This window comes from Ursus americanus, chromosome 27, assembly GCF_024610735.1.
Source record: "Ursus americanus isolate L20-20 chromosome 27, mUrsAme1.1.p, whole genome shotgun sequence".
NCBI classification, from domain to species: domain Eukaryota; kingdom Metazoa; phylum Chordata; class Mammalia; order Carnivora; family Ursidae; genus Ursus; species Ursus americanus.
The window spans coordinates 17,736,713-17,755,564 of record NC_142153.1 but is presented as its reverse complement, the minus strand read 5'-3'; the positions used below and the strand labels follow the sequence as shown (position 1 = coordinate 17,755,564).

Here is an 18,852-nt window from a genome sequence, read left to right as displayed (position 1 = left end):
TTTGGTGTAAATAGCGCATTAGGATTGTTATTGACTGAGTACCACCAGTACGTACAACACAGATATCGTCACATGAATGACAGAAACTATACCTCAGGGCAACCCAACACTGCTTTATTCACAGCTGTCAATGTAAGTGGGCCTCCTGAACTTGACTGAAGTTTGAAGGAAATAAGAAAAGCTACAAATATGATCAGATCGTAGCCAAGAATTTCCAGCGTGCTGTGCAAGAAAATAGGTTGAGAACATTACATTCTGTTGCTTCACACTCAAGACCTCTAGCTGTCAAGAGTAAAGATCTTTAAATGAAACAATAAATTAAAAAAATCCAAGAAAAAAGATTTCTTTAATTTCCAATGGCTTATCTAAGTGGTGTATTCTATATCTGAAAGACTCTGAATCTATTACTTCAGAGGCAACATGGAATTTTTAACATGTAGGGAGAGAGAGGAAAAGTTCTAAAAAGACTGAATTTTGATATAAACAGATTAGTTGACAAGAGCTTCTTCCTTATTATTTAAAGATATTCCAAACTAATTGAAGAAAGAAACTAGTGTTGTTACTGGCCATTTTTAACACATCTGAATGCCAAAAATGGATATGAAGAAATAATTATCACAACAAATTCAACCAAAAATTCATTAGAAATCCATTGGTCAGTTATCTCCTGTGCTGATGAATTCAACATTCCAGCCACTTTGGAGAAGGGCATGCCCTCAACCTAATTAGGTCCTGATAGGGCTCTGGATGTCTACAGTGAAAACTCTCTGTAATTTCTGAATCCTTGCATGATCAGAAAAACCAGAACTAGTCTGCTGCTCTTCACAATGACTTTTTTTTTTTTTAATACTCTTTAACTTGTTTTAATGTTTCTTCGCAGACAGTGAAAAATACTAAAGTATAGGCAAGGAATAATCATAATGTTGTGACCAATACTACAAATATGGAATTATAAATTTAAAACATTTTCTGAAATAAATCTAGTAGTCAGCCCAGCGCCATGAGGTCTCTGTGTCTGGTAGGGTCAGTCTGTGTGTCCCTGACAGTGTGCATCTTTTTCCATTTTTCCAGGTCCTCCACTCCTGCCTCTTCTTCCTCCCATTTGCTCCATTGAAGGTTCAGGAGGCCCATCAGGAACACCTTGTCTTCCTCCACCAAAGCCACCTGGGTCCATGCCCCGGCCACCATGAAGTCACCTCTGTCTCCACCATGGCCACCTCTGAACATTCCACTGGGACCACCATGGTCCACAAGGCCACCTCTTCTTCCCTGCAGGCCACCAGGGCTGCCTCTGTGAAGATCACTGTCCAAAGGTGGAAAGGGTGGTGGAAGCCTTCAGGCTTTAGGGTCTTACACTGGTTGCATTCTATTCTCCAGGTGAAGTTCTGGCTTCCACACGCTGGATTGACGCACTCCCAGTCTCCAACCTGGTGCTGGTTGTATCTTTTTCCAGATGGGTTCCCTCAGGAGCCCAGGGCTCTCTTAGGTTGAAGACATCTCTGTTACCTCCACAGCCTCCCATGCAACCACCTGGGCCCTTTGGACCTCCATGGAGTGGTAGCGACATCCCTCTACCCTCATGGGGAGTCATACCACCCCACATGCTGTTCATCGGAGGCTTCTTCCAAGCAAGAGAAACCTGAAGTTTGCCCCCTTGAAAATCATTCCCATCAAACCAGTCCAAGATAGACTTGGCAGTTGGTAGGTTTTGTAGAATGCTGTAGCATAGCCTCTGGGCTTTCCTGTTTCCTCGTTCAAGCAGATATAGACCATGGTTTGTCTGATTCTCTTGTTCACCTTAACAACTCCATACTGCTTAAAGTCTGCCAGATCATCTAGAGCCGTCCTGTCGTTTCAGCCTTGCACATAAATTTTACTGTTGTCAGAGTCTTCATCTGGATCTACAGATGGGCCTAGATCAAGACCCGGTCCTTCATCCATGAGTCCATCAGGCTGGTTGAAGCCACCTCGCTCTCTAGCACCCATTCCACTGCATCCTCCTTCCTACCCAGCTCTGCTCATGCCTCCATGATCAAATTCCCCCTCTTTCCCTGCCCTGGTTGTCAGGGCTACTCATGCCCCGGTTCTCTTCTGGTCCAGAAAATCCTCTAGACTCTTGTCCATAAACATCCATGCTACTGGGGTGGGCCTGTCAGAATGAACTCTGCTGCCTGCAGTGCCTGCTCTGTAGGACCCAGTTTGCCGGAGCTGGGCAATTAGTGGGTGGCTGCTGCTCACAGCTGCTTTGTTGACCACAGTTCTCTGCCGTCCATAGCCGCTAACCTGCCCATGGGTGTTCTGTTGAAAGGAACTGATCATAACAAGTCAGCTGTGTACAGAAAGAGCTGGTAGGAGGATAAGATGGTGGTGCCATGACTGGCCGCACACGGTAGCTCCCAGGTACCTGGGGATAACTGTAGTTACTCCATCCATATCCTAGGCTGGGCTAGTTGCAACCCCCTGTGTTAGATTAAGATTGACTAGTCTTAGCAGGTCGTTACCATCCTGTGGTTGTGCAGGTGCAGTGGCTGCTGGCTGCTGCCCACAGGCAGAGTAAGCAGGTTGAGTGCCATATGCAGACTGAGCTGTATCGGAGGCCTGGGTGGCAGTGACCGTAGCAATGGTGGTATCTTAAACATGAGTACCGTAGCCCTGGACAGGGTGACTGTACGCCTGGAGGGTAGTCGGAGTAGTCCATAAGAAGCTGCATTGGCAGTCTGCCCATAGGTCACAGTGGTCTGAGCCTGGGTAGAGCTGACATCAGTGGGCTGTCCATAGGTCCATAACTTTGCTGCCCATATGCCTGGGTGGACTGTGCATATCCTTGAGTGGGCTGGGTGATGTAAGCACTGTAGCCCTGCTCAGCTGCAGCTTGGCTGTAGGGACTCTAATCGTGGTACCATTTTCTCTCCTTCCCTCTCATTACCTCAATGACTTTTAAGTTAAGTCTTTCTGATTCGGTAGAAATAAAGAACGAATGAAGAAATAGACTCTATATAGAGTCTACTATTCAAACTCTGTGAGAGCTGGTTATCTATATCCTTGTGTAAGAGTAAAAATACTCTCCTCCTCTCATGATATAATTTTTTTCATTATCATTGCTATAATTATTATAATGAACTAATTATTCATAATTGCTATTACCACTTTTAAATTATTTACTATTATTTTAAAAATTAAAATTTACCTTTAATTCGTTTGTTTGTACCCCTAGATATCTATTAAGTGGTTTGCAGATGCCAAAAGATGGAGGAACTCTGATGCATAGGATGGATTGGAGGAAGAAAAATGGAAGGCAGGGAGATGAAAAATAAGTCCAGTGGATGAGTAGAGGTCCGAGATGGAGGCGCTAGAAATGAAGCTAAAAAGATAGTTGTAAAACATACTAGAAAGACAGAATTTCTGGATGTTCTGACAGAATAAATATGCATAACATGAGAGGAGTCTTTAAGGAAACGGGGTCATTAAGGAAGACTTTGGGGTTCCGTGATGGGGGCCATAGTTATATCAACAAAAATAAGAATCAGCAGGAGACACTGGTTTATCCTAGAAATTGAAGACTTCAGTATAAACATGTTGGGTTTGAAGTTAACATACTAATGTCCAAGTAAAGAAGAATATTTTATATAAAATTAAAATAACACTTGTATACAGATGCTTCTACAATGGTGGAGGTTTGCTGGTTTTCTGAATGACAGGAAGCAAATTACATTGATCATGTGCCTAACAAACTGGCTTCATAAACCGACAAAGATAAATCACAGCTCATACTCTGAATCAGCATGGTCAGGATTAATATAAACACTATATGGGAATAATTATTGCTACTAAATATTGTAGCATAGAAACACAAACATTTAGTCTTCATAAATAATAATATTTGTCCCTATTTTGAATTACCAAGAGACATAAATCTTTATAGTCTTCAGGATTTCATTTGTAGGTTTTCACTGATGTTTTCCAGTATTTTTTCTGTAGCAGCAGATATGAAATTTTCCCCAAGAGTTGGCAGCAATACAAACACAGCTTCGTAATCACTGTGAACCGTTGTCTGTTTCCCTTCACTTGAGCATTTGCCTTTCTTAGATAATTAACAGCCATAAGTAACACGCACACCCACAGGCAAACACACACCCCCCCATGCCAGATCCTCGCCCACTGATCTCGCATTTCTCACAAAGTAAAAACAGTTGAGATGGAGTAATGATTAATAATTTTTTTACCTTTATAGTAAAACTAAAGTTGGAAAACAAAAGTTTGCTGCTGGATACATGGGAGAATTTTTCAATACTTTGATATTTCTTTCTAAAATATATAATAAGCTAATTTCATCTCCCACTAACATCCACATATGGAATGTCAAGAGAGGATAATGCTATTGAGTGCCCTGTTCTTGGGGCCTCTCAGTCACTGGACTCTTGTCAGAGCACATGGTTACTACATGGAATTAGTTCATCCAGTTACCGGGTTAATACAGAATAGCTCAGAAACTACCAAGATGAAGGGAGACACAGGATTAAGGGTAGAGAGTGGGGGGCTGAGGAATTGTTCAGGCATTAACTGTGTAATGTTAACATTAACCAAACAGCTGATTTCATTACCAGGGAGGTGAACTCAGGACTCCTAATCTTTTACCAAACAGTGGTAATTATCCAGAGAATGGGCAGACATCGATCAGGATACATTCCTCAGCTAATGCAGACATGCTCAGTGAACGAGTGTACTGACGTAACACATGAGAAATTACGAGAAACAGCACATACAGTGTGTCACCTCAGAGGCATGTAATCCCCAGCTCTGTCAGAGAGTCCATAGGTAAGCTCTCAAGGGTCACTTAGTCTTTTTGAGGTTGCTCTCCTTTCTTGAATAAATACTGACCTTATAACACCAACCATCTAGAAATCTATTGCAAAGGAGACTTTGTGCAAAACGAGTATTAAACAAGTATAAGAGCTATAGAATGGTTAAATTTAAATGTGCATGACTATATTTATATCGTGGCACACGGTCTCATGAGAGACTTTTTCTCATCTAGAGTGGATTTAAGCCACTTTATCTGGACAGTCCACCTATCCTTAGAAATAGTTAACCAAAGAGATGTAGAGAAATTTACACTCACTGAAAGCTAGGTTATCTGATTACCCAGAAAAACAAGCATTGGATCAGCCATAATGACCCTAGAGATATTTTCTGTCGGGCCTAGGAATTATAGTTTCACTTTCTGTCTTCTTCTTCTTCTTTTTTTTCAAACTGTCTCCTTCCTGGAAAAGTCAACCTGTTCTCCCTTCCCACTGTTCCTCACAGTACTGGTGTGAGAATGGCAATTACCGAAAATCCCAGCTCTGGGAGATATATTTGCACTAACATCAAATACATCTTGTAAACATTTAATATCCAGCTTTAGAAAATGAGGCTCTCCTTTAAAAACTGACCCAGCAGAATACACTCTTGCCCCAACTTTGTCCCCACCTCCTGATTGTCTTTTGATGCAGAGCTGTAGGGGGCTGTAATGCCAAGAGTCTCAACCCTGACTTTGGAGACACAGAAATCTGAGCTTCATTCTTACTGTTTCTTACAGTTCTGTGACATGCTGGGAACTACCTCAACTCTCTGAACCTCCTTTCTGAAGTGAGGATAATAACATGACTGGCAAGGTGATGGTAGCAGAAAAATGCCTGTGTAGTGCCCGGGAGAGAATCTGATACATGGTAGGTATGAGAAAAAAAAAAAATCCTATTATAATTATATGCAGGAAGATGCGGTACACTTCAAGGAAAAGATGATATATACAATAGAGGCCTGAAACCTAGTACTGTTTGTGAACTGTCACAGAAGAACCAGCACCAAAAGCAATTTTCTATTCAACTGTCAGGTGCCCTATAATGGGAAAGCACATCGCATAATAGAGCTGAAGAGCTCCTGCTGTGGGGTGTCTCAAGGGGTCTGGAGCAAACCTCTTCTGGTGGAATTACACCTTCAAGGACTCTCTTTGGAGTCTTTGGAATGCATACAAAAGATCCAATCAGCTTTATAATAACCAAAGAATTAGCTGGCTTGAAGGAACATTTGTTCCTTCCCTGCTATTTTGGCGGTGAAGGTCAAAAAGTCCACATTGAGTTATCTGGAGGGACCAGCACACAGGATATTCGGTAGTACGTTTCCCACTTGGATGTGGGAGGCCCAGAAAACCATACTCTCTCTCCCTTTATTCAGTACCTAGCATAATGTGGGCATGCCCCTAAATTATCTGATGACTGAATGGACTAGTACTTAGGGTACTTTGGGGACAATGGACATTCACCAAGTGCACAAAAATCTGGCAGAGGAGAACTCTTGACAAATACATCCATATATGCCCCATTAAGAAATGTCATGTAAAAGTGTGGTGTTTTTTTTTCTAAAAACATGAAGGTTCTTATATTTTGCCACGAGTTTTATCATCTTGGGAAACAGCTTTCTAACACTCAAGACGAATATTTCCAGCACTGCGAGAGGAGCTCCAATCTGAAAGCTGAGCCTTTCCAGATGTGGTTTGGAGTCCGGTGAGGGTCTTCCACCCCAGCCTGCCCATGGCTTTCTCCGTGAAAAGAGCGTTATTAAGGTGGGGAGAGAATTCCTCTCATAAGATATCTCACATAGCTCTGCAACACAAATTTCTCTCTTTTATTGATGTCCCTTCAAATTCTGGGAGTCTTAATGAATCTCCACTGGTTGATAAATTGGGCTCAATAAAAACAGTTTGGTCTATCCACACAGCCACTGAACCATTAACAGGAACTTTGCTGAATTCTTGCTCTTCTCTATGTTCTCCCTATCTCAGTCCTGAAAATTTATCTTATGTTGTGGCATATTCTCACATTAAGTTGTAGGTATTTATGGGATTCAATATAGTGTGATGGAAAGAGCACTGGACTTAGGCGGTACAAGAGCGAGTTTCTGATCTGAAAATGTGCATATTATGATCTCGCCTTTTAAAACAATGACCAGGGGCACCTGGGTGGCTCAGTCGTTAAGCGTCTGCCTTCGGCTCAGGGCGTGATCCTGGCGTTCTGGGATCGAGCCCCACATCAGGCTCCTCCGCTATGAGCCTGCTTCTTCCTCTCCCACTCCCCCTGCTGTGTTCCCTCTCTCGCTGGCTGTCTCTATCTCTGTCAAATGAATAAATAAAAATCTTTAAAAAAAATAAATAAAATAAATAAAACAATGACCAAAAACCTATATATCTATAGTGTGTGTGTATATATGTATGTATGAATGCATATGTGTGTGTATATATACATGCATGTATGTGTGTATATATATATATAAATATATATAAATATATATATAAATGAGTGTTTATTACATATGTATGTGTATGTATGTACGAATTTGTATGCTTCTTTAGGTATACAAGTTTTGGGGGAAAAAAACCCAGACACATTCTAGGTTATTGATATAATTTTTCTGGGTATATGTTTATGAGGTGAGGCTGATATTGATGTAGGGAATGAGAAGAAAAGTGGAAACTAAACCAAAAAGGAAAAAAAAATACCTAGAAATTCTGCTAAATCTCTCCCCACCAGTTTGTTTATAAGATATAATCATATGTGCTCGTCCCTATAAAATTATCTATTATGTGTGTGCACATTTAAACTGAAATTTTTAAAACAGCTTAGTTTATCACCCTTTCCCAGTTAGGGGACTCAGTAATTTTCAGTGCTGGTTGTTTGGGCTCTGAGGCATGGTGTGACCTACACAGTCTGCACGGACTTCCAGGGCCTGTCAAACAGCACCAGGATGTGACGTAAAGTGCATGCTATCAAGATAAATAATATATTCCAGTGCCGTCCTTCCTTATTCCGAGTATGACTGGCTCTAGGAGTAGCAGAGGTCAATAAGAGAACTAACCCGGGACTGGAGGGGCTTTGTAAAGAGAACAAATTGAAAGGTCAAGGGAGCTGGTGAAGGAGAAATTCAAGTGAATGACCACAAGGTCCTGAAGATGAAGCTTAAAGGGCCTTGAAAATGGGGAGAGAATAAAAGACTCAAGACTGGGCGTACGAAAGGGTTGTCAAAGAGCACTTAGGCTCAAGAGGAAAGGTGGGATATGAGAGGTTCTTGTTGAGAGGGCATAAGAAGCGGCTGAGAAAATAAATTCCTGTGGACATACGGAGACAAAGGTCCCTGACAGAGCCGACATCAAGGTTGTTTAATGGCCATTCCAAGCAAATGAGGAAACCACACAAAAGCGTCTCTAAGTAAGACCATGGCCCTATTGCCTAATTCACTTATGGTTGTCTATTAAGGACATTTCCAGGGCCATAATGTGAGTTATGAGGAGGGATAAAATATACGTAGCCCGATGGCAAGATCCACCAAAGAGAACACTTTGGGGGAGAACATGAGCATACTTTGGCAAATATCTGAAAATTCTAATGGGAAAGGAGGAAGCTGCCATGCTAGTCACCCCCTACAGGCCACCCCCATTCTCTAGTCACAAAGGTGTATGTGTGCTATGGGAAAGGAAACTGAGCTGCAGGGAACCAGTGTCCTTAAAGAAGACCTAGGTTTCAAATGCAGGGAGAAGATGTTGAGAATGTGGAGGATTTGTTAACAACCCAACAGACACAGAGCCAAGTCAACAGTGGAGAGTAAGAATGGGGGGGCAGACCTAAAGGAGATGAAAATTGGTTTGCTAACCAAAAAGAGTTTACACTTTGGACAATGCCAAGGGAGTTTAGAGATAAGGAAAAAATATATAAATGATTAGCCTAAAGGTTTCCTAAACCGTCTTCAAGTCGTTTTGATATTAACATTAGATTAAGGCTCAAGAGGATGCTACAGCCTGGAATGATCCCTAAGGCTTTAAGTGGTCCACATTCCCTACATTTGAGAAGAACAGTGGGTGGAACCACTGTACCCACCGTTCACGTGGAGCGTCCAGGCAGGATCGCAGATCGACAGGTCAAGAGCCCTCAAAGCAATGGGAAGTAACAAGTCAGGTGAGTGGTCTGAAGCAAAGCAAAGAAATTAATAGTTGAGCTACTGCTAGAAGCTCACATGACATGCTCAGGCCTGATCCTGCCATCTGTTATAGAAACTGAGAACTTTCCTTAAGCACCATTTTCTTGTCCAGGCTACCCCCCAGAACTCCTTCTCCCACTTGCCCTTAACTTTGACATGACAGCCAGGTAAATCGACATTATTTTTTATTGTTGTTATTGTTTATTTGTTTTATGATTTATGTATTCATGTATTTATTTTTATTTAAATTCAATTAATTAATATATAGCATATTATTAGTTTCAGAGGTAGAGTTCAGTGACTCATCAGTCTTATATAATACCCAGTGCTCATTACATCACGTGCCCTCTTTAATGTCCATCACCCAGTTACTGACCCCTCCACAGCAACTCTCAGTTTGTTTCCTACGATTTATATGCAAATAATCATGGAACATTGCATCAAAAACTGGGGATGTACTGATGGTGACTAATATAACAAAATAAAAATTATAAAAAAAAAAGAGTCTCTTATGGTTTGTCTCTCTCTCTCTGATTCCGTCTTGTTTTATTTTTCCCTCCCTTTCTCTATGCTCCTCTACTTTGTTTCTTAATTCGATCGACATTATTAGGAGATAAGGAAAGGGTAGCCATGTCTACAGGGTATGAGGAAATGGAGTTGAGGAGAAGGAAGACCTGGAAACATTTAAGTAACTGGCATTTGGAAAACCAAAGGGCTACTGTTAGCCCTTCTCCACCATATCCTGAAAACGGTCATTAGCTATATCTGAATTTACTGAGAAGTTCATGTTTTCAGAACCAGTATGGAGGATGAATGAATTCTTTCAGTAGAAAATAGGTCAAACCATCCTTTCTTTCTTTCTTTCTTTCTTTCTTTCTTTCTTTCTTTCTTTCTTTCTTTCTTTCTTTCTTTTTTTTTTTTTTTTTTTCAGCCAGGCCAGCAATATAATGAAAGTTTAAAAGACAGGCTTGACAGCCACTCATAGTATACCATTATTGGTCCCCAAATGAAACTGTTGTATATCTACTTGTCAATTATTTTATGTATGCTTCATTATGTATTTGTCATGTATTTGTATTTATTTGGCAGTTATTTTATGTATTCATAATTAAGGTAAACAGATCAGTGCATTGGAGACTCACTCAACATAGACAATAACAGTCTGCCTACCCCTGCCTCAGTTTTACAACAATAAAATATGAATAGCGCTTGGAGTGTTTTGCCTGACCGATCCTTGTCAAACACACTATTACCATTACCCCGCCTTGGAGACACACATGCGCACACACATGCCTTAAGAACTGTCAGAAATAAGAGGGACATCCCAATTCTTGAGAGGGTGTTTTTTGGCTACCTTATTGACTTTTTCTGAAATAAGGATCTTAGGATAGAAAAAGGGAAACTGGGTTTTCTTCTTTGTAAAGAGGTGAGCAAAGGAGAGAGAGAGAGAGAAAAAAAAATCGGTGCATGAGGATACGCACATGTAGTGGTGAGGTATTCATGTGTCTTGTAAAATGAGCTTCCATCCTTCCTGTCTAGAGGAGAGGAAAGGCAATTGTTGGTAAAACGTGCTCAGGTGGAATGTACATCAGACGGAGCCCTTTTGAGACGATCGGCATCAAACATTCCAGGACTGGCTGATGCTTAGTCAGTTAACCTCTCCCTCAAAGTACCTTGACATGGTTATGAAATGCCTTACTTCAATAAAAAGCTCTAAATTCCTCTGAAAAGTGAAACAACATAAATAGGAAGGCTTTTACTGCTTTAACAACGAGCCCAATATCATATTGGTATTAAATTCTTAGAATTTAATGTTTCTTGGGGCGCCTGGGTGGCACAGCGGTTAAGCGTCTGCCTTCGGCTCAGGGCGTGATCCTGGCGTTCTGGGATCGAGCCCCACATCAGGCTCTTCCGCTATGAGCCTGCTTCTTCCTCTCCCACTCCCCCTGCTTGTGTTCCCTCTCTTGCTGGCTGTCTCTATCTCTGTCGAATAAATAAATAAAATCTTAAAAAAAAAAAAAGAATTTAATGTTTCTTGAGGTTATCCCACAGCATAAGAAATATCACAGGTTTAAGAAGAAACTCAACAGTATTTTCGTGTGTTGTAGAAAGTTAAATTACACAGAAACAAACCCAAAGTAAACAGATGGAAGGAATGCCGCATGGGGTAAACAGACAACTTGGAAAATCCTTCCTACACAGGAATTATAAAGGGCCAGAACAGCCTCACTGGTGATACGCCAGTGAGGACTCTAACATGGTTGAAAAAGGAAGAGTGGGGAGAGTGAAGGAGGAATGGAGGAGCAATGACACCTCTCTAACAGAGCGATAGCAAAGATCTTAGTTACGGCGTGGGCCTATCGGGGGTAATGCCTGTTCCCTGGTTGGCAGAGAAGCTTCTCTCATTGCATCAATTACCACATTTATGCCCGCTGGCCGCGGGAGAGGCGTATCCCTCAAATGAAAACCCAGTGCCTAATGTGATGTTGGCACACAGATGGAAAAAATAAAATGCTGATTCTTTCTGGGTTAGCAAACCCAGGAAATCACTTCCGCCAGTACAGCACAATGGTTCTGCAACTTCAGAGCTAGGATCTATATTAGATGAGGGCGGGAAGTCCTTGCTGAGTCCAGCAAATCCTTGCTGACCACTTACAACATTTCATGTCCTGTTCTAGATGCCAAGGAACAAGTCAATCAGGGTTTCTGCTCTTGTGGAGCTTACGTTCTAATAATAATTATGGAATAAAGCAAACAAAAATAAAGTGACATTTAATGTATATTGGTCCTTCAGGAAAAAAATGAAGAGGGGCTAAGATGACGCCAGTTTGTCAACACTCCCCTTTCTTCACTTGAGCGGACATTTGCCAAATCAATTATGGCATTCTCAGCTGCTGAGCCCTTCTCAACCTAGCGCTCCCGACAGCCACTAATAATCCATCAGTGTCAGCTCATGGAAACCTAAACCAGAGTCATCTTAAATTTGCCATATATATCTAGTTTTTCCTCTTGTTTTGTTTCTTTTTTAATATTTGTGGAAACAACTGAAAATCCTTAGGAGTACTAAAGGAAACCAACAGAAGGGAGAGATGGCCTCCTTTGGCCAGTGTTTTAAAAGAGATTTTGAAGAACCCAGGGATTAGATCCAGTCTTGTTCACAGCACCGGAAAGAATTTAAATAGAAAGCTGTGCCTCCAAGTGGTGGCCCCAAGGCCTGCTGTACAAACAATTTTGTTCTTCTCCGACATTTTCACCACAGCGATCTTTTCAGGGAGGGTTTGAGGCTTTATCTTAACAACTCTGACTAGTGTCTTAAAGACAATACTCAGGTGCTTTTGGCATTGTGTTCAATCAAATAAGCAGCTGGCCACTTACTTTTTAGGTGTTTTGTCTTTGGCTCTGGTCTTGCTAAGGGTGGTGAGTGGCGGTTCTGCACACACTTCCTGGCCTGGGTGGACTCTTGCCTCGGTGGGTAGTACCGCCTTGTGACCGCCCCTTTGCACCACTACACAGAACATCGGGCTGGTTCCTGTTCCTTCTTCACCTTGTCTTCTGGTTTGCATGGAATCGTGGACGCCTGTTTGCATGCTAAGCCTTCAAGCAAGTGCCTTGCTTGGATCTACAGAAACCACTTATCAAGGCCGCTCTCCTCCTACTTCATTTTGACCCACTGCCTTACTTTCATGCCTGACTGCTCAGATTGCTTTTGCCGCCACTGTTTGAGGCTATCCAGGTCTAAGTACTCCTCACTATCCGAAGCCTACTGCTAATGTACCCAGATTTCTCCTTTTGAGTTACTTTCCATGCCTCCAAGGGAAAAAAAAAAAAATGAAGACGAAGAAGAAATTTCATGCAGCTGAGTCCTGGAGCTATCTGCTTGCTAGTCAGAGCATTTCCATTTCTATAAGCCTTTTAACTGTTGGGACTGCCCTTGTGTAAAGTACGGAGGAGCATACACGGCCGGTTTTCTAACACACTCCTGGGGCTCCTCTCTAATCCAATCGGATAGCACATAATCACTAAATACAAGTTAATTTCAATATTACCCAAAACAAAACATAATTAGAAGGGCAATGTGCTGTGAAAATTATCATAAAAAGCATTCCAAAGCCAAGTAGAAATGCATTTGAATTATCTACGGTTTAGGATTATTTGTGCCACTGTTCTTCTCCATTAGGGCAGAACCAGAGTTGACTTTAGCTATGATTTCATGGTCTATAAAACCAACCATTGAGAATTGGGTATGGACTGTGACTGTGTTCAAATATTTCATGAATCTTCTTCAATATCAACATTTACTCAACTTCCTTCTACTAATGAGAGCCCATCTATGTTACTTCGGTGTAATATACATAGGTTATTCTCACTAGATCCCGAATGTGCCAGATATATTCAATAGGAAAATGCAGTTCAGAATTGGTTTCTAAGATTGAAACGTATTAAGCAGCTCCCTTAAGAAGCACTGTGCAATGAATTGCAGTGGGGAAACTATAATAACGGATAATAGGAAAAATATCTCAAACACATGTAAGCACCATTTCAAATAATGGGACAAAGCTATAGACCAGCCTAGGATTCTAGGGTATCTCTTCTTAAGTTGGGGCTATTAAAGGTCTTCATATAGGTGCCTTGAAGTAGAAATTCTTGTGTATCTTTCAACATAGTTTTAAGGACAATGGTAAATATGTCTCTAATCTTAATGCCTTTGCTGGATTACTACAGCAGGTCTAGGAAAGATGATTAGGTTCACTGAGTCTTTGTGAATTAGGTCTCTAAATCCCCGTATGGTACGATTCAGGCTAAGTTACAAAAAGGAAAGACTCTTTCTCTCCTACTGTGACTTTTTTAAAGGGGAAATATGAACATGATAAAAAAAAAAAAGGCATAAAAGTAGAAAAGAGCATAGAGTAAAAAGTAAATCTCCCTTCCACTCCTGAAGAGACACAGAATACAGACCCTAACATCTTCCTTAAAACCCACAGAGGTTGATTTTTCTTGCAATTATCGTTTACCAAAAAGTTTTGAGAATGATAGCTCCCTGAAAATGTGAAGCACTGTTTCACTTATTTGTTCACATACATTAAGTGCCTACTATGTGCTAGGCCTGATTTTTCTTGACATTTGCATTTTTCTACTTCTTCTCCTTCTCTTTCTAGTAATCGTCACTTGCCTCTCCTGAGTATCTAGCTGTTCACCATCCTTTAGAAGCAGTTCTGTCTGTGGCCAAGAAAGACAGTAACAAGCTCTTGGCCAAAAGCTCAGGCCAAGTCACCCCACCACTAGCCCCATTTTGGTCCTGCGCCTTGACCCTAACGATGGAGCTTTTGTCTTGGGCATTTTTTGTCCCAGCTGTGGGCCCTTTATTCAAATGTGTTGAAGTCAAAGCTTTCATAACCTACCTGCCAGAGTATCACGTTAATCCCTATGCACTCTGAAGTCAGATTGCTTGGGTAGGAATATTGACACTCTTACTTTTTATCTGTGTGACTCTAGGCAAGTGACAACTTCCATGTGGCTCGGTTTCTTCATCCGTTGAATGAAAAGACCATTAGTATGCACTTCATAGTTTTAGGGGAATAAAATAATCTCTAAAGTCCTTAGCACTATGTCTGTTATTATCAATCTGATCATGAAAAGTACTGAGGTCCAGCATTGCCCTTGAAAATCACTCAGCCAAACTAGAGTCTATCCATGGAATATTAGTCCTATTCTAGGGTCTTTTCTCTTTATAATAAACCTGATAATGTTGATTTGCCTGTATCTCCAAATATGTCTACTTCATCTCTGCCTATCAGGGCCCCTTCTTGATCTTTCCAGACTTCCATGTTGTAGAATCCTTACTGCCATCTCTTGTCCGTTTTCGCACACAATGTGTACCACATTCTACTCTGCTGATTAGACTTCTCTGCCTTTCAGCCGTTTTTTTCTGTGCTTCGCCATGATGAACTCCAGTCTGGTGGCATGTGGGTTTGAAGCCAGACAGCTCCCAGTCTGATATATCCTACTGTCCATGCCAGAAGTCTGGGGTTCCATATGGCTTCTAGTGCTCAGTTCTCGGGTAACCTCACCGCCGGCCAATGGTATGTTTAGAACAGAGACGATGTTTAAGTTTGAAAAGTTTCTTCTACTGCATCTTCTACCCATTACCAGTGATGTCAAACTTGTCTTTGCGTATCATTCTAAACTGAATTTCCCAGGCAGTTCACCTATTAAAATAGCATGACCGACTTCAAGACAGGTTATGGAAATAATTTCTACTGTCATGTTTTCTCAACTAATGACCTCCCCCGGCTTTGATAGTGGCCCATGGTTTACTAAGCTATTGATGGGAGACCCGTGATAGAGGTAAGTACAATAAAAGCACAAACTGTTTCATGTTATTGGGTTTAATGGCTGGAAAGTGAAATTACAAAGTGTATGATTATTTTACCAAGCTGAAAGGAGCCAACTATAACACCTTTGAGGATGAAATGAGAGGTTTCTTTAGCAAAGATAAGACAGGTGATATACACTTGTCTATCATAAGTAAGCATTGGCTCACCTTATGTTTATTTTGAAAACCACTAATATGTGTGAGAATAGTCAGGTGTTTTACATACTACAAGTTAATTTAAGTTAATGGCATAATGTCAATTATACAATAATTATTGGTTTCATTGCCTCACAAATTGTTAATATATTATTTGTACCCAGAGGCACTGGGTACCTATTCTAACACAAACCAAAATTAAAAATTCAGATATTCAAGCTACTGAAACTAAAAAAAAAATAGTAATATAAAAGCACAATGTATTCACTTAAAATACTGGAATAAAGTAATTTAGCTGATGCATTTTGTTCATTAGAACATGAGGATAAGGAACTCAAGGATTCATGTCCATATTTTCTAATGAACCTACTGGTTCTTTGACACAGCCAGTACTAGTTACAACTATGATCTATGTCATCATTGGTTACTACAGGAATTTTCAGGGATAACGGATAGGTAATTGCAACCAATACCAAAAAAAAAAACAAAAACAAAACACCCAGCATTTGTCTTTATGTAGAAAAAGATAAAACACATTCAATTAAAGATCTGGAACATCCCTCCAAGTCAAATAATAATAGATGCTGGGAATATAAGAACAAGCAGTAACTTTTCAATACTTTCTTACATTCTTCAATCTCTACATGATATGTTATAGCCATTTATACTTCTGCCTCTTTTCTCCTTTAAATATAAATGAACCTTTCCAAAGTTATATTGATTCTCTTAGAAAAGGTTTTAATACACTAGGCTTAGTATGTCACCCCTTTTCATATAGATACAGCTTCCAAGCTTCGGGGAGAAAATAGATCTAAAAAGATGGCTCCTTTCCCAAAGTGCTTGAATGTAAGAGAAATGGCAGGCAACGCCAAGCTTACACCCAGCAGGCCTGGGAAGAAACAGGACTTAAATGAATTAGATATTGATTGCTTGGGTATTTTTGAAATTCCTTTAATCTGAATTGGTTCCCTAGAGAAGGGATTGGATTCGGATGTCAAACGACAGTGAAAATAATTCTTGAAAATACAAAAATCTTAGTTTGAAGGTCCCTTACAGGTCATTTATTCTAAGCTTCAATTCTCTCCACATCCCCTTTAGTGATTTTTCAAACCATCATTGAGCACCTCTTGATAAGAAACATTAATTAATTTATTAACTAATGGCAGTAATTTGCAAGGTTGGAAAGCAAGGGCTCTTCACTAAACTTTGGTAATTCTATAAATCTTATTATTGGAAAATTACAAGTCTTTTTTTTTCCCTTTCTGATAGCTATCCCTATGAGGTTTGAAGATGAATACGACTTTCAAAACCTCTTAGTAACCAGCTTTGGGATTTTCTCTCACGTACTTCAAAAATATATGCTGAAGTTGAGTGCCTCTAAGCAATTCCTCCATAATGTCCCACTGCAATGAAACAGGAATAGATAAAATATATGAATACCAAATCCAAACACAATATAACATTAGTGGAAGTCTGTTTCCTTGACAAGTTGAATTGCAGTACTTTCAAAGTGATGTATTGTTATGTATGTGTCTGATTGGTCAATGTGCCTCATCAAAAAGATTTGGCCATTTGCACAATTGAAAGTGAGAATTCTTAGACTTGTTTTTAAATCTTAGAATATCATAGCTCCTAATTTTCCTTCATGTTTCATTTCATTTACCATATTCAAATTTCATTTGGAAAAGCAAGGATATTCTCTTACTGTGAAGAAAAGCATCCCTAATTTTGTTCTGGGTAAGAAATGTCCCTAGTGAAACCAACACACATTGCTTCTTCCTTCTCTTATTCTTTATCATGCATTATCTCATTTGCTGTTCACTTCAACTTTGAGAGAAGTACCATTATTATCTCTGCTGAACTGAAGAGGAAAGGGAAGTTCAAAGAGGTCCTGTAAGTTTCCCAAGGTCACACAGCTAGAAAATGGAAGAGCCAAGACCCCAAGCTCATACTCCTAACCACGGCATCCCCTGAATATATTAGTCTGTAATTCTGTTCTATTTCTGTCAATTTATATATTCATGGATGAACAGATGAGATGCTTATCTTACTGAAAAAGAAGTACTATAACCCTCTTTCTTTTAGACTATGAGTAGTCTTAAGACTACTCGTAGTCTACACAAACTATTTTGTAAAGAAGGGAGATACTACTTTTGTAAAAGTTCAAAGATCAAATAAAGGATTTTTAGATTGGGGGCAACAAATGAATTCATTATTACTTAAATAAACCTATTTCTTATTAATACTGTGTAGAGCAAGATATAGTCACTTGAACAAACATCTTTAAATTGAGGGTCAAGTTTTGGATTCTCTTTCAATCTTCTCGACCCTTCCAAAAGGAACAGCAAGGGAACAGTGAATGCTTTTCCCTCTACTGCATTGATTTATACTGACTTCCCAAGTGAAGTCTGTATGTCTCCACCAATTTAAATGAACTATACTCTGTTACTCTCAGTAAATTGTTACTTTTAATTTAAACCCACACAAACCTTTTAACACAAACCATTTTCAAAAGTCTTGCTTTTTGAAACTATGAAAAAAATTCCAAGGACTGAAAATCATCTCTAAAGTTTCACTGAGAGAAACATCGTTACAAGTACATACTAACCAGAAATACCTAAAGCAAACTCAAGATAAGTGAATAGGAATAGAAGTACAGCAAATTATAACTGCTTACAAGGAGAAAAACCCTTTTCTTATGACCTTTATTAAACCTTACTGCAAAGGTGTGTGTGTGTGTGTGTGTGTGTGTGTGTGTATGCACATATATACATATATTACATTTATGTATATATAAATACATATATTACATATATACATATGTAATATGTATATATATGTGTATATATATATATATATACACACACACACACATATGTGTGTATGTATATATATACATACACATACTCATGCGCTTTTAGGCACATTCCCTTGCCTAGAGGGTGAGAGAGGAAACAAGAGAGTCCCCAGGTGTTTGGGGCTGAGGTCTTCATCTGGAAAGGTTTTGATCATCAACTGAGTTTGAATATAGTACTGTGAAAATTATTGCTTCTTTGACAATGAATGAGCTACCAAAAGTAAATCTCTAGACTGGAAACCAAAATCATTGTGGAAGTTCCCAAGGAGATGCAACATTCAGGGAAAACAGAGTTAATCACTCTGGAGCCTAATGTGACTCAGAAGAGCAGAATAAAATACACTCCCAGGTTTGATGACCAGACTTCATGAGAGAGAGGAACTTCCCTCAGCAGCTGGCCAAAGGTCGCAGGAATCCAAAGGAGCTGGAAGAAATGGTTTAGAAGAAAGTGGATCTCCTT

The 18,852-nt window shown here is 40.0% G+C and overlaps 1 protein-coding gene and 1 pseudogene across 1 annotated transcript in view; both read right to left on the bottom strand.

Moving 5' to 3' along the window:
• The window catches only part of NRG1 (neuregulin 1), a 1,040,075-nt gene that overhangs the window by 695,031 nt on the left and 326,192 nt on the right, over positions 1 to 18,852 (bottom strand). The gene's annotated exons all lie outside the window — the stretch shown is intronic.
• Positions 1,025 to 12,593, bottom strand: LOC123780381 (RNA-binding protein EWS pseudogene; annotated as a pseudogene).